The sequence below is a fragment of the Canis lupus genome, chromosome 7, assembly GCF_011100685.1.
Source record: "Canis lupus familiaris isolate Mischka breed German Shepherd chromosome 7, alternate assembly UU_Cfam_GSD_1.0, whole genome shotgun sequence".
Taxonomy (NCBI): domain Eukaryota; kingdom Metazoa; phylum Chordata; class Mammalia; order Carnivora; family Canidae; genus Canis; species Canis lupus.
In genome coordinates this window covers 10,710,088-10,725,392 of record NC_049228.1, presented here as the reverse complement: position 1 = coordinate 10,725,392, position 15,305 = coordinate 10,710,088, and positions in this window count along the sequence as shown.

The window sequence follows — 15,305 nt, the reverse complement described above, 5'->3', positions numbered from 1 at the left end:
GAAAAACATGAACTACAACAACTCATCCAATAAGAAACAGACTATTTTAATAGCCTTAGAACTACTAAAGAAGTTTACTATGATTTTAAATCCCCCACAAAGAAATCTCCAGATTCCAATGGTTTCACTGGAGAATTCTAAATGTTTAAAGCAGAATTAACACTACTTTTATACAATCTCTTCCAGGAAACAGAAGATGGGACATTTCTCATTTCATTTTGTGAAACTGGTATTATCCTGATACCAAAACCAGACGAAATCAGTACTTTGTGAACATAGGCTGAAAAAATTAACAAAATAGTAGCAAATAGAATTTAGCAATATATAAAAAAGCATTCTACACCATTACCAAATAGAGTTGATTCCAGAGGTACAAATCAGCTTCAATATTTGAAAATTAATCAATACAACCTACTTCACAGACTAAAAAGAAAAATCACACATATCAATTAATGTGGAAAAACTGTTTGACAAAATTCAACAATGATTCATGATAAAAACTCCCAGGAAAATAGGAATAACAGGGAATTTCCTCAATTTGATAAAAAACATCTATGAAAAAAACTACAGCTACCATTATACTTAGTGGTGAAAGACTGAATGCGTTCCCCTATAAGATCTGGAACAAGGTAAGAAAGTTTGCTCTTATTCAACATAGTGCTGAATATTTAATCAGTGTAGTAGGCAAGAAAGTAAAATAAAAAGTATACAGATCAAAAAGGAAGAAATGAAACTGTCCATATTTGCAGATGACATGATTGTTTACATAGAAAATCCCAAGGAATCTACAAGAAATTCCTAAAACTGATAGGTGAGTTCAGCAAGTTCACAGGACACAGAATAAACCTACAAAAATCAAATGAACACATGGGCACCAAAATTTAAAATACAATACCACTTATAATAACTCAAAAAGAGAAATATTTAGGGATTAATCTGACACATATAGGACTTGTATGCTAAGCTACAAAATGCTGATGAAAGAAATAAAAAAATCTAAATACATGGGGAGACATACTGTGCTTATGGATTAGAAGACTCAATCTAGTAAAGATGCCATTTCTTCCCAAATTTATAAATAAGCTTAAGGCAATTCCTATAAAAATTCCAGAAAGACTTTTTTTTTTTTGTAGATATACACAAGATTATCCTAAAATTTATAAGGAACAACAAACAACAAACAAACAAACAAGCTAGAATAGCTGAAACCATCTTGAAAAAGAGGAAGAAACTGCCAGGAATCAGTCTATCAAATGTTAAGATATTATATAGCTTTAGTAATCAAGACTGTGTAGTATTGGCAGATATACACATATATATTGTGATATATATATCACAATAAAGAACCCAGAAATAGATCCACACAAATATGCTCAGCTGATTTTTGACAGTGATACAAAAGGAATTCAGTGGAGGAAAGACAGCCTTTTCAATAAGTGGTGCTGGAGCAATCCGATATCCATGGACTTAAAAAAATAAAAGACCCTAACTAAGACTCACACCTTACAGAGGAATTAACATGGATCACATGCTTAAGTATAAAATGCAATGCAAAAACTATGAAACATTTAGAAAAAGAAATAAGAGAGAACTATAGGATCCAAGGCTAGTCAAAGAGTTCTTAGACTTAATATCAAAAACATGATCAATAGAAAGAGAAATTGGTAAGTTGGACTTCACTAAAATTAAAAATTTTATTCTGCAAAGACCATGTTAAAAGAATAGGAAGACAGATTACAAAGTAGGAGAAAATGTTTGCAAACCATGCATCTGATGAAGGACTAGTATCCAGAATATATAAAGAGCTCTTACGACTTAACAGCAAAACAACAAACAACAACCTAAGTACAAAATGGACAAAAGATATAAAGAGCTATTTTACTGAAGGGCACATACAGATGGCAAACACATGAAAAGATATTCAACATCATTAGCCATTAGGAAAATGCATATTTAAGTCACAGTGAGCTATTACTACTTACCAACAAAATGGCTAAAATAAAAAATAATGACAACATGAAATGCTAGAGAGCATGCCAGAAAGGATATCACTCTTACATCACTGGTGGGAATTTAAAATGATTCAGCTCCTCTGGAAAGCACTTTGACAGTTTCTTGAAAAACTAAACATTCAACCACATGCAACATTCAATTGCATACCTAGGCATTTTCCCAGGGAAATGAAGACTTACGTTCACACAAATTCCTATACACAAATGTTTATAACGCCTTTATTCATAATAGCCCAAAACTGGAAACAACCCAGATGCCCTTCAATGGTGAACGATTAAATGAACTGTGGTACAGCCATACCATAGAATACTACTCACCAAAACAACAACAAAAATGAACTACTGATACAGGCAACAACCTGGATGAATCTCCAGAGAACTATGCTGAGTGCAGAAAAGTCAATCTCAAAAGATTATATATTGTATGATTACATTTATACAACATTCTTGAAATGACAAAATTCTAGAAATGCAGAACAGATTGGTGGTTGCCAGGGATTAAGAATGGAGTGAACCAAGTATGAGCCAGTGGTGGTTGTGACTACAGCTGGTATTGCCAGCACTCGTGATCTTTGTGGTGATAGAAATGTTCTATATCTTGACTGCATCAGTGTTAGTATCGGATATGGTACCGTATCATAAGATATTACCACTGGGGGGAACTGGGTAAAGGGTACATGGGATCTCACTGGAAGCAAATCTAAAATAACTCCAAATAAAACGCTTAATTAAAAAAAAACAGCAAAATGATAAACCCAAAATTTAGGATAGTGAAGGGGGAAGGGAGAGAAGAGGGAGAGACATAAAAGTGAATGAAAAAGATGGTCAGTGTATGGTTCTTGGATTAGGTGGTGGATTTTCAAAAAAATTATTTATTTATTTATTTATTTATTTATTTATTTATTTATTTATTTATTATTTATGAGAGAAAGACAGAGACAGAGAGCTTGAGTGGGAGCCAGGGGAGAGGCAGAGGGAGAAACAGACTCCCCACTGAGCAGGGAGCCCAATATGGGGCTCGATCCCAGGACCCTGAGATCATGACCTGAACTGAAGTCAGATGCTTGACTGACTGAGCCACCAGGCACCCCTAAGTCGTGGATTTAGAGATATTTGCTATATTATTGATAAGTTTAAAAAATAATAAATAATGAAAAGAGTCCATTGATGAATCAGTGATGACAGAGTAGAAGGAACCAAGAATAAAGGTTAATCCAGTTTTGTGTATTTGAGGTCCAGAAGGGAATTGACAAACTTCTTTTGAGAAACACACTTTGGGCTGCTTTCTTACACAAACCTAAGGCTCTTCGAACCCTAAACAAGCCAAGAGCATGGGTGATTGTTAAGAGAGAAATGAGATTTCTTGGAACAACCCTAGTCCTTCATCTTGAAGGTCTGAGGGATATCAATACTATTGTTCTAGTGAAATCTACCACATAGTCAGTGAGAGTCATTCATAGCTTATTCATTCAGCAGATATGGGACTAGCACTCTGAACCCAGCTCTGTGCTAGACACGACAAGAAGTTAGAGCTTCCCCCAAGGAAATTACAAATTAGTTGTAGATAGTGGTAGATTGTAAAGGGAATGAGTGAAATTATTTTGAAAAGTGAGTCACAAATGTCTCATTCGTTGCTTTAAAGAGAATAATGAGCAACCTCTTCAGATACTAGGCTATTATAATTCTCATGCTATGTTATAATTTAGGGCTGCTCTCGATACTAGCATTATACAACTGGTAAAACACTTTTATTGGATGACTTTCCACAGGAAACAAAATTGGAGGGGAAAAAAGAAAACACAAACACTTAATTTTTGGTGAAGTGTGCTACCATGGTGCTTACGTAAGTCATTAAGCACACTCCCATCTGCTTTGATGGTATGTAGTGGACCTTCTCTGAGGGCAACTCTTCTAACCCAAATGCAACTCACCCCAATGTGGGTATTCATTATATATTAACCAATTAAAATTTTAGTAGGTGCATGAACTACTTGAGTTTGAATGCCCATTCTGCCACTTTTATGAATGACTGGGGTCATTCAGTGATTACTCTCAATTTATCCATAATGTTTGAGTCTCCCCTTTTTTCAATGGGAGTGTATCCATGTGTTTGTTATGTAAATTTAAACATTTGAACTTCATAAGGGAGTTAAGGGGCTCCTGGGTAGCTCAGTGGTTGAGCATCTACCTTCTGCTCAGGTCATGATCCCTGAGTCCTGAGGTGAAGTCCTGCATCAGGCTCCCTGAGGGGAGCCTGCCTCTCTCTGTCTCTCATGAATAAATAAATAAAATCTTTAAAAAAAGAGAAGTAGAATAAAAAGATATTCGGTTAATTCTGGTTGTCAAAGGAAGTATTTATGGAGGGAGAGATGCTTAAATTATACCATGGACGAGGAGTAGATGTTCAGCCAACTGAGTTAGGAGTGGGAAGGGCTTACATTTGGAAAAAAGAAAATGAAAGCAGAAAGACAAAAGCCACAGAGAGTGGAGGGCACTTGGCAGGGTCTGGAAGATCCCAAGCTGTCCTACTGCATGAGCACAAGGGGTGATACGGCTTAAGAAACAAGAGAAGGTCAGAGAGATGGAGGGAGCCATGGAAGCCAAGAAGAGTAGTGCTGATGACAAGAAGGGTAGCGCTTCATCCTGATGACAAAGGACATCCTGGTGACAAGGAAAGGTTTTAGATATAAGAGTCATGTGGCAAACTTGCATTTTTAGGTGGGCTGGAGGCCCATGAGAGCAGGAGAAGGAAAGTCTATTACAGGGCTGTTCTATGGTCCAGGTGAAAGAGGATGTGTGGGAGGGGGAAATGAAAGGAGGGAGGAATTCCAGAGAAGTTTGGAGATAGAAGCAGAGATGGATTTACTCTGAAGCCCGTGAAGTGTGAGTCCATCACATAGACCTTTCCAAGGGATCGCAGCATTATGTTCACTCAGTCACATATTTTCATAAAATTAGTAAAAGAAAGATATTTTAACTGCAGTTAATTAAGACTGTGGTTTCTCTCCACCCCAACTTTCTCTCTGGCATAGTTCCTCTCCCATCAGATGGCCCTGGGACGACTGTGTACATTTTTTGAGAGACAGCGAAGGGGAACTGGGTTGGTATACATTTAGTTTCAGAGTAGAGTCATTATTGGTAGGAGACTGATGTAGGAATGGCTTCCAGGATACTCTTAATACCCACCATGCCAACTCACCTGCCATGCAAAGGTGCAGGGCAGCATTTGTTGTGATGTGAATGTGTCCTATGGTGCTGGCATCAGAAGTAAGCAGGCAGTGGATGGTTGAAATATACTCAGCCCAAGCTAGTTGGTGGCCAAGCCTTCTAATTATTAGCTCTATAACAATGGAAGATTCTGTGCTCATGGACCCTTAGTCAAAAAGTAAGTCGTTGGGGCACCTCAGTGGGTGGCTCAGTTGGTGAAGCACCTGCCTTAGGCTCAGGTCAGGATCTCAGGGTCCTGGATTGAGCTCCGGCTGGAACTCTCTGCTCAGTGGAGAGTCTGCTTCTCCCTCTCCCTCTGCCCTTCCCCCTGCTCATGTTCTCTCTCTCTCTCTCTGTCAAATAAATAAATTATTTTTTTAAAAAAGGAAGTCCTCATTGTTCAGGATATACCAGATGATGCAGCTGACACAATTATATATATATAAACCTATTTTTTTTTTTTTTAGGGGAAGAGGGACAGAGGGAGAGAGAGAGAATCTTAAGCAGTGGAGCCTGACATGGGCTCAATCTCATAACTCTGAGATCATGACCTGAACTGAAATCAAGAATCGGATGCTTAGCCAACTGAGCCACCCAGGTGCCCCTATGCATAATAAACGTTTCGATGCAATAGAATTGACCAGATCTCCTGTATTTTGAGTATGTGAGCCGCAAATATACCACGCTGTAGAATCACGTGATTTGTGTATCTCAGCTATCAATAACATAGTATCAAAGAAAAGATTGAATGATCTTTCTATTCTCTCTATGAAAATAACTTCCAAAAGCATTGTTATATATTGTTTTTTTAAAGACTTTATTTATTCATGCAGACACAGAGAGAGAGAGAGGCAGAGACACAGGCAGAGGGAGAAGCAGGCCCCATGCAGGGAGCCTGATGTGGGACTTGATCCCAGGTCTCCAGGATCACACCCCAGGTCAAAGACGGCACTAAACCGCTGGGCCACTGGGGCTGCCCTTGTTATATATTGTTATAAGAGGAGGTGGTCAAAGAGCACACAGCCAAAAAAATATATATAATAGAGTATATGGAGCGTGTAAGCCATCAATGAGAGACTCAGAATGGGAGAAACAGGGCCAAGGATGGAGGATGGAGCTCAGGGTAGCACTGGCTAGGAGGCCGGCAGAGCTGCAGAGATGAGAGAGAGAGAGAGAGAGAGAGAGAGAGAGAGAGGATGATGAACCAGTAACTTAAAATTCCCAGCCTCTATTCCAGAATCTTCTAGAGTCACTCATTGGCATCCCACATAAGTACCTCCTCCTTTTCCTCCCTTCTCCCTCCTTTTTCTTCTTTGGCTTTTTTCTTTACCCTCTCTCTTTTTTTTCAGTGCCAATTCTACACATAGGAGTAAGAGGGTAATAGCCTAACACAGTGTGATTTTTAAATCACATTCCCCAAATCTCTTCCCACTTATAGAGTTAGGGAGTCTACAATTTCACTAGTTGATATTTGTCCTTGGTGTGAACGCATCATCAATACTTTTTCCTTTTGAAATACCTTCAGTAGAGATAGTATGAACACCCAGGTTAGCTGGATGTCTTTGTCTTTCCTCTCTGAGAAGTGAGGGAGAGAAAAGCCTGAGGGGTGAGAATTTGCCTGGAGGAAATGTCCTGATGTGTTTTGGACTGGGCTGCAAAGTCCAGAGTGTCCTCTTCGGCTACATGCCTCTTGGGGGAATCTGAGGCCCCAGGGAACAGATAGCCCCTTCTAGAAGGGGCTATGGAAGGGAAGTTGCTAAAAATAACACTTGACATGTTCTTTGGGGCAGGTCCTCATCTTATATTTATCTGTTCCTGTTTTTCTTTTTCTTCTTTACCAGGAGTCCAACAAGTGACCTGAGAAACAAGTTCAGTCTTCTTGACCCTGAACCACAGTCCACTTAAAAATGTTCCCTAATTAGTAGGACTTTCATACACTGCGAGACTTTTAATGGTAAGGCCCTTTTGCAATACAAGTGGAATACCTTGAAAATAGGTATATTCCTTTGGTAGCAAGTCTAGGAATTAAACCTAAGGCCATAATGAGAGGTGCAAAACTGTGTGAGTACAATGATTGATGTGGACTGTATCGTGTCCCTCCTCAAATTCATATGTTGAAGCCCTAACCCCAAATGTGACTATAGTTGGAGATTGGGTCTTCAAGAGGGTAGTTAAGGTTAAATGAGGTCATAAGGGTGGGTCCCCCATCTAATAAGACTGTGGCCTTATAAAAAGAGGAAAAGAGAGACTATCTCTCTTCTTCTTTCCCCTCTATGGGAGGACACAGTGAGAAACCAGCCATCCACAAGCCAGGAAGAGTCTTCACCAGAAACTCAAATGAGTACCTGTTCTTGGACTTTCCAGCCTCTAGAACTGTGAGAAATACATTTCTGTTGTTTAAATCACCCAGTCTGTGGTATTTTGTTGTGGCAGCCCTGGCTGACTAAGACAATGATATTTATAACAATGTTGTTTACCCATAAGGAAAAATTGAAAACAGCAAAGTAGTAGATATGTAGATCAGCTGTGGTATATCTCTACAATGGAGTGTTATGTCTGTTTAAAAGGATGATGTAGGGGATCCTTGGGTGGCTCAGCTGTTTAGCGCCTGCCTTTAGCCCAGGGCGTGATGCTGGAGTACCTGGATGGAGTCCCACATCGGGCTCCCTGCATGGAGCCTGCTTCTCCCTCTGCCAGTGTATCTGCCTCTCTCTCTGTGTGTGTCTCTCATGAATAAATAAATAAAATCTTTTTTTAAAAAAGGATGATGTAGATGCATATTTATTGTCATGGAAAGAGGTTTATGATGTTCTCGAGTGGAAAAGCAGGTTGGAGTATGGTTTTATGCATGTAAACACATATATGTGTATACTTACATTTAAAAATGTGGGAAAATAATATACATGTATTAGTGTTCTACAGAGAAAAGGAATAAGATATACACAGAGAGATACAGAAGAGGGGATTTATTATAGGAATTAGTTCAGATGTTTATGGAGTCTGAGAAGTCCTATAATCTGCCATCTTGAAGCTGGAGAATCAGGAAAGCTGGTGGTAAAATTCAGTCAGAGTCCAAAGGCCTGAGAATCAGGGTTTGAGGGTGGCATGGGGAGCTGCTGGTATAAGTAGTTCCAGAGGTGGAAGGACCGAAATTGAAGAGCTCAGGGGCTCAGAAGCTCAGATGCTCAGATGTCCAATGGCAGGAGAAGATGGGTGGATGTCTCAGCTCAAAGAGAGAATTCACCCTTTTGTTCCATTTGGGATTGTCTTCAATGGATTGGACAATCCTCATACTGGTGAAGCAGGATCTTCTTTACTCATTCTACTGAATCAAATGCTAATCTCTTCCAGAAACACCCCAAAATAATGTTTTACCAGCTACCTGGGTGTCCCTTTGCCCAGTAAGGTTGACATATAAAATTGACTATCACAATATGCCAAAATATTAATAGTCATCTCTGTATGGGTGCATGGATAATGGGAAGTCTTTCTTTTTTTATGCTTTTCAGTCAACTCTAGATTTTATTATCATGTATCATTATCAAGAATCATAAAAGTATCAAAGGTTATAAAGTCAGCTAGCTATTAGCCAGCTACATGCTAACCTTTACTACAATGTTACTGGCTGTTGCACAACAGGGCTGACATTAGGAAAGAAATTTTCTCATTCCCAAAAAATGTACAATAAATCATCAATTAAAAAAATGACAAACACCAAAACCAGCAGAAAAATGCCGTATTATTATCTGTCTTGCTGACATACCTCTACAATACTTTTTTTCTTACAATTTTAAGCTGTATACTCTTTGTTCTCCTCTTAAGACAATGCTTCTGTAACATAGTGTTTTTGTAACTGGAGTAGAAAGATAATTCAGTCTTTCCATGTGAATGAAAATTTGACTTAAAAATATTTAGATAACTTCCTTTACGAAGCATTATTAGTAATGTCATTTTTTAGAATTATCACATTTGGATGAACCTCTAAGTTTTGTAATGTGTAAGTTATAATATTTCAAAGGGCACTTCCTTTGTTTTCCACTGATTCATCCTAAATGTTCTTAGAACTGATGACACCCATCAAGCAATCATTACCGATGTCCTTACAGTAGGGATACATTATACTTGTCAATGTCAGTATTTCCCATAAGAACAGCAAGAATTGTGTTTTCCCATCATGGGCATGGTCCACTCTACTTAATTACTGCATTATCAGGTCATATAAGAGTCTGTTCATTGCTTCCATCTGACACTTATCTTTTCTTCTGATGTCTTTGCTTCTAGTATAATCTGACATTTGTTTTTACAGTTTGCTTTTTCATATCAGAAAATTTTCTATTGATTTTAATTGCTTATCTTTATCCTGTTTTCCACACTTCATTAATTTTATATATTTTTCTTTCAGTTCTTTAATATATAAATACATTCAGAAATGATAAAGGATGGTGCCCTGCACATATGGACAGATCAGGAGTCTGTATTTTCTTTTATTGAAAATACTCCAGAACACATTTCCAAATAGCAACTAAAATGGTATAATCAAGCTTTATAAAATATGCCACCTAGCAAAGAAAAAAACCCCTGAGGGTATATTTATAATTGTGTAGGCTGTATTGTGGATTTCATTCCTGGTAGGAGAGATACTATTTTGACTGGACATACACAAGAACTCGATTCCCTGCTTACAATTTTGCATGTATGATGATCTGAAGAATTTTCAGTTTTGCTTCTGGGGCTATATATTTCACACTTTTCTCCACCACCTTCCACATTGGTTTGGTGCTAGGCAGTGTGAAAATGTTCATTTCTCAGTACGAAGAACCTTCTCAGGTGAGTTAGCATGAGGGTCAGTAGGGATATTCCTGGCAGCCATACAGCTAGCAATAATATGATTCTACACAGAAGCTACTGCAAACCACGTACATTTGGTTTACATACATACATATTCTGTGTGTCCCAATATAGAAGTACAGCTCTGATGAACCCTCCTTGGCAAAGTCCCCCACATGACCACAGCGAGTTCAACACCACCAAACATGAAGGCAATGAGAGGAGGTTGGGGTGAAAAAAGACAGTGGTACTAACCATTTGTCGTTAAAATACCCTACTTTTGCAAATTTTACTATAGCCTATCACCATATGAACACTTTGCTGAGACCCCTTCTGGGTCTTGAAAGGGGCCTGCCCAAGTGAAGAATTTTAAAGCCTACACATATTGACTTCCTGGCAAATGCTCTAAGCATCTTCCAAGCTCTCATCCCTGCTCTCCTGGATTATGGCCATCGCTTCTTGTTTCTTCCTTAGTCTTTTTGGACTGTCTAAAAACACCCTGCCCAAAGGGATCCCATAAAAAGTTAGATCATGTCGCACCTCTGCTCAAAAGCCCAATGTTTTTTCATCTCACTTCGAGGAAAAGCCTGCCTCTTTGCCTTTCTGACCTCACCTCTTGGTACACAGCCCTTCCTCACTGCACTTCAGCCTCCTATCGTTTCTGGAATGGTCAGGCACGCTCCCAAGGGGCTCTTGCATTCGCTGTGTGTGCCGCCTGGACCACCCCACCCAGATAGTCACATGGCCCCCTCTTTTACCTGCTTCAGAGAGCCTTGCTTGGCCTCCCTTCACTATTCCAGGTTTCTCATCCCTCCTTTATATTTCTCCATAGAACATACCACCGTCTAAATACTATATTTTCTCCCTGACTACTACATTTTGTTGATTGTTTGTCTCCCTTCTCTAGAATGTGAGCTCCCTAAGGTGTGGATCTTTGCTTTGTCCACTGCCTGACACAGGTGACTGACTTCTGGTAAACACAGGGGTCTCTGCCTTAACCTTTCCTTCCTCTAGCGTCACCCGAAGCCCACAGGACCCCTTCTGGAGAAAAAGCAGGGAAAACAGAGTTACTGGAAAGCCAGTTTCCCTAAAAGAAAGTAAGTAGTGACCTAGTTTTCTAGCATTTGAGCAATTTGGCTTCTTTCTTTTTTTTCTTAAATATTTATTTATTTATTTATTTATTTATTTATTTATTTATTTATTTATTTATTCATGAGCTACCTAGAGGCAGAGACATAGGCAGAGGGCTCCTGCAAGGAGCCCAATGTGGGACTCCATCCTGGACCCCAGGATCATGCCCCAAGCCAAAAGCAGATGCTCAACCATAGAGCCATCTAGGCATCCTGAGCAACTCGTTTTTATAAAGAACTGTCATCGTGTGAAGTGAATCACCAGAGGATTTGATCACTGAGCTCTAGCTCTCTGGCACCCTCTCCTCTGTCCCGAAAGATGTAATTCGGGGTCACTGTGATAGTCATAGGAAATTGCCAAACCATGTAATTTCTTCTCCCAGTTCAAGGGAAAAACTATGAATAAAAAAGAAAGGCAAAAGAAGAAAAGGAGACACTCAAAATGTCTGTTCTTGTTTATCTTTCCTTCATTTTCATTGTTTTTTTCCTCTCTCTCTTTCTTGACCTAGAATAAAACGAACCAAAAAATATTCCAGAAAAGCAAGAAAATAGGCTGGTCAAAAGAGGTGTTGGCATTCTGGTGTGGCAAATGAGCTTAGTCAGGGAAGGCAATAGTTAGTGCTTGTACATATAAAATCTTTTACGATGTTAATATAGCAAAATATTTTCCAAAAAGTTAAAAAGAAAAAAAAAAGGAAAAGGAAAATTACTTAAAATCCCACCACCACAGCAGAAAAGCTAGCATTTTGGTATATTCTCTTCCAGTTTTTTCTCTTATGCACACACTCTGTTATTGTGGTTAAAAAAAAAGAAGAAAAGAAAAAGAAAAAACCTACAGCATGGAATTTACTATTTTAGACATTTTTAAGTGTAAAGTACAGCATAGTGTTACACACACCTCTTTTTATACGTGTTATACTTGCACTTTTTGTAACCTGATTTTTTTCTCACTTTGCCTTATATCCAATAAATCTTCCAAATGGCAATTTGTTCGCGTGCCTGTCATTTTGAAGATGCATACTGTTCCACCCCATGACTAAAACATATTTTAGTCAGTCATTCCCCTATAATTGGACATTTATGTTGCTTACCATTTTTTACTCTTAAAAATAACTATTATGAGCTTTCAGTACATATAGTATTTTTCTCTTTTACTATTTACAATGAGCCTCCTGTGATGATTTTCTAGAACTTTTTTTTCAAAGATTTTATTTATTTATTCATGAGAGACACATGCACACACACAGAGAAAGAGAGAGAGAGAGAGAGACAGGCAGAGGGAGAAGCAGGCTCCATGCAGGGAGCCCGACATGGGACTCGATCCCGGGTCTCCAGGATCACACCCTGGGCTGAAGGCAGTGCTAAACCACTGGGCCACCAGGGCTGCCTGATTTTCTAGAACTTTTCTAAGGAAAATGCAGTCAAAGGTGATGATTATTTCATGGTTCTTAAAAATGACAATAAATTTGCTTTCCAATAAATTTGTGCCAATTTACAATACCAATGAAATACGAAAGCAGCGATTTCATCATACTCTCACCAATATTTGATACTTTTTATTTTGCTAATTTAGTATTTTAACATATTTTTTATTCTAATATATATTTTTTCCTATATCTATTTTCCCTGATATTTCCTCTGTTGGGAAATGCCAGGTCATGTCCCTTGTGCAATTTATACTTTTGAGACACAGAGAGAGCCAGAGACACAGGCAGCGGGAGAAGCAGGCTCCCAAAGGGGAGCCTGATGCAGGACTCAATCCCAGGACACCGGGATCAACTAAGCCAAAGGCAGACACTCAACCACTGAGCCACCCTTTCTTTTTCCTTTTTACGGACTATATATATGATAGAGATTTTAACCCTTTATCACAGTTATTGAGAATATTTTTTCCCATGTCTTTGTAATTTCTGGGCATGCTCTCATCTAAAGCACTTTAACATTCTTGTATAGTTCAGATTTTTCCAAGGGTTATCTCCTGTCATATGTTGTGGTAGAAAAGTCTCTCCATGATGTATTATCCCAGGGCTTTAATAAAGAATTTAATTCTGTTTTATCTCCCTGATTTTGTTTTCTGCATCTAATTATTTAATCTGTTCATTTTGATATGTGACAGTAGGTCAAACTGATTTGTTCCTTAAATGCTCACTAGTTAACCAAGCCTCCTCCTTTAGATATGTTTGAAGAGACCCCTGGATAACCTAAGAGAGAAGGCCTATGCCTATATGAAGAGTTCTGCTGGGTCCAGGCTCTGTGGGGAGTGAGAAGGTACAGCCCCAGGGGACTTAGGGTGTGGTGTGGCTCCGTGGGAACAGCCCAGCGGCAATACCCAGAAGGCACGATGGGACTGCACCTAAATGTCCGCTGTGCTTTCACCTCACCCTTTCCCTTCCTAAACAACACTGGGGTATGAAAGCACTTCTGAAAATTCAAGACCACTTGACCCAGAAGTTTTCCTATCTTGCTAGAGTTCTTATGTTTCCAGGAATTGAGGGCTCTCCGTCGACCTACTGCAATGATTGTACTGCGCACGTGTGTGTGTGTGTGTGTGTGTGTGTGTGTGTGTGTGTGCGCGCAGCGCTGTACTAGGACCATTGCGTGTACCTGTGTGGTTTGCAAAAGTAATCGCTCCGGGGCAACCGTGAGCGATGTAGCGTGATGCAAAGGATAAACAGGAGATGAGAAGAGAACTGTAGGCGGATAACCGAATGTAGAGGTGGCTCCGCTGTGTGGCTGGCCCTGATGCTATGCGGGTAAGCACTGTCCCCATAAGGGGTCGCGCCCATCTCAGTCCTCCCGCTGCCTTGCACTCAGCCCTGGGCTCCGTAGGTTGGGCAGCCCCTGATCGCACAGACAAGATCGTCCGCTTATTTTGCTGCTCCCGGCCAGGCGATCAAGTGCACCCAAAGCTGTCGCCAGGGTCCTGAATCCTGGCGGAGGGCCAAGTGCACTGGACTGAGACTCCGGAGCGCCCCCCGCCGCCGCCCCCCCGCTGCCGCCCCAGCGCCTGAAGACGGGGGCGACCACAGTCGGAAGGCACGTCTGACCTCCTGGTGCTGGTTCCCACTCGCCCTTCTAGGTTCGCGGTTATCTTTCTTTCCCGGGGCTCACAGTGTGCAGACCACAAACCCGAAACCGCTGGTTTTTGTCTCTGCTGGGACCAAGTACTTCGTGTCTTGGCACCGTCAGGCAAGCTGGAGGGGGGCCCGCCAGTGCCTCTGCCCTGTCCCCAGGCTGACGTCAAGGCTCGCATCTCACCTTGTAGGCAGAGCACCTGCCACTTTAACCTTGAAAAGGCATCTGAGGTTCAGAGCCCCGAACCCGCTACTGGGACGTCCGCGGGGGCAGATTCGCTCTCAGGACAGCCTCCTCCTCCCCCCGCCCGCCCCCACGGAGGGAGTTCACCCCGGGGCCGCCCCGCCTCGCTTTCTCCCACCGCAGGCGCCCCCCGCCCCCCCGCCCCCCGGCCCCCCGGCCCCCCGGTGCCGCGGCTCTGGGGGGGGGTGCAGCGGCCCGGCCCTGGCCTGCCCCTCGCGGGCCGGGACGGACGGGGAGTGGAGCCTGCGTGACCGACCGCCGCGAAGACTGTCCCGGGAGACCGTGACCCCGGAGCCAGGGAGAGGCGGGGCGGGTGCGCAGGAAGACGTCGAGGTGGGTCCGGGAAACGCCGCCCCCTCCAGGCCGCCCACCTGGGTTTCTCAGCCCGAGTTCCCCGAGGGCTGCGACCCCCCGGCCGCCCGAGCGTCGTCTCCCGTGGCGGGGGCTTCGCGTTCCCTCCCGGGTTTCGGAGCCACCACGTGACTTCCACGAAGCGCGGGGGGCGGGGGGAGCCGCGGCCTGGGTGGGATCTGGGACCCCGAGGTGCGCGGGAGGGCGGGGAGCGGAGGAAACGGGGCGGGGGCGAGAGAGGGAGGGGCGGGCCGGCCGGGGTGGGGAAACCCGCGTGGCGCGGCGGCGGCGGCGGCGGCGGCGGCTGGGGGAGAGCGGGAAGCGCGCGGGCGGGGCGGGGCGGGGCGGGGCGGGGCGCGGAGGCGGCAGGTGCGGGGGCGCGGGGATGCGGGCGCCCGGGGAGCGCCGGTAGGCAGCGCCCGCGTGCAGGGCGCGGCGGGCCCGCGGCCGCTCCTCCGCG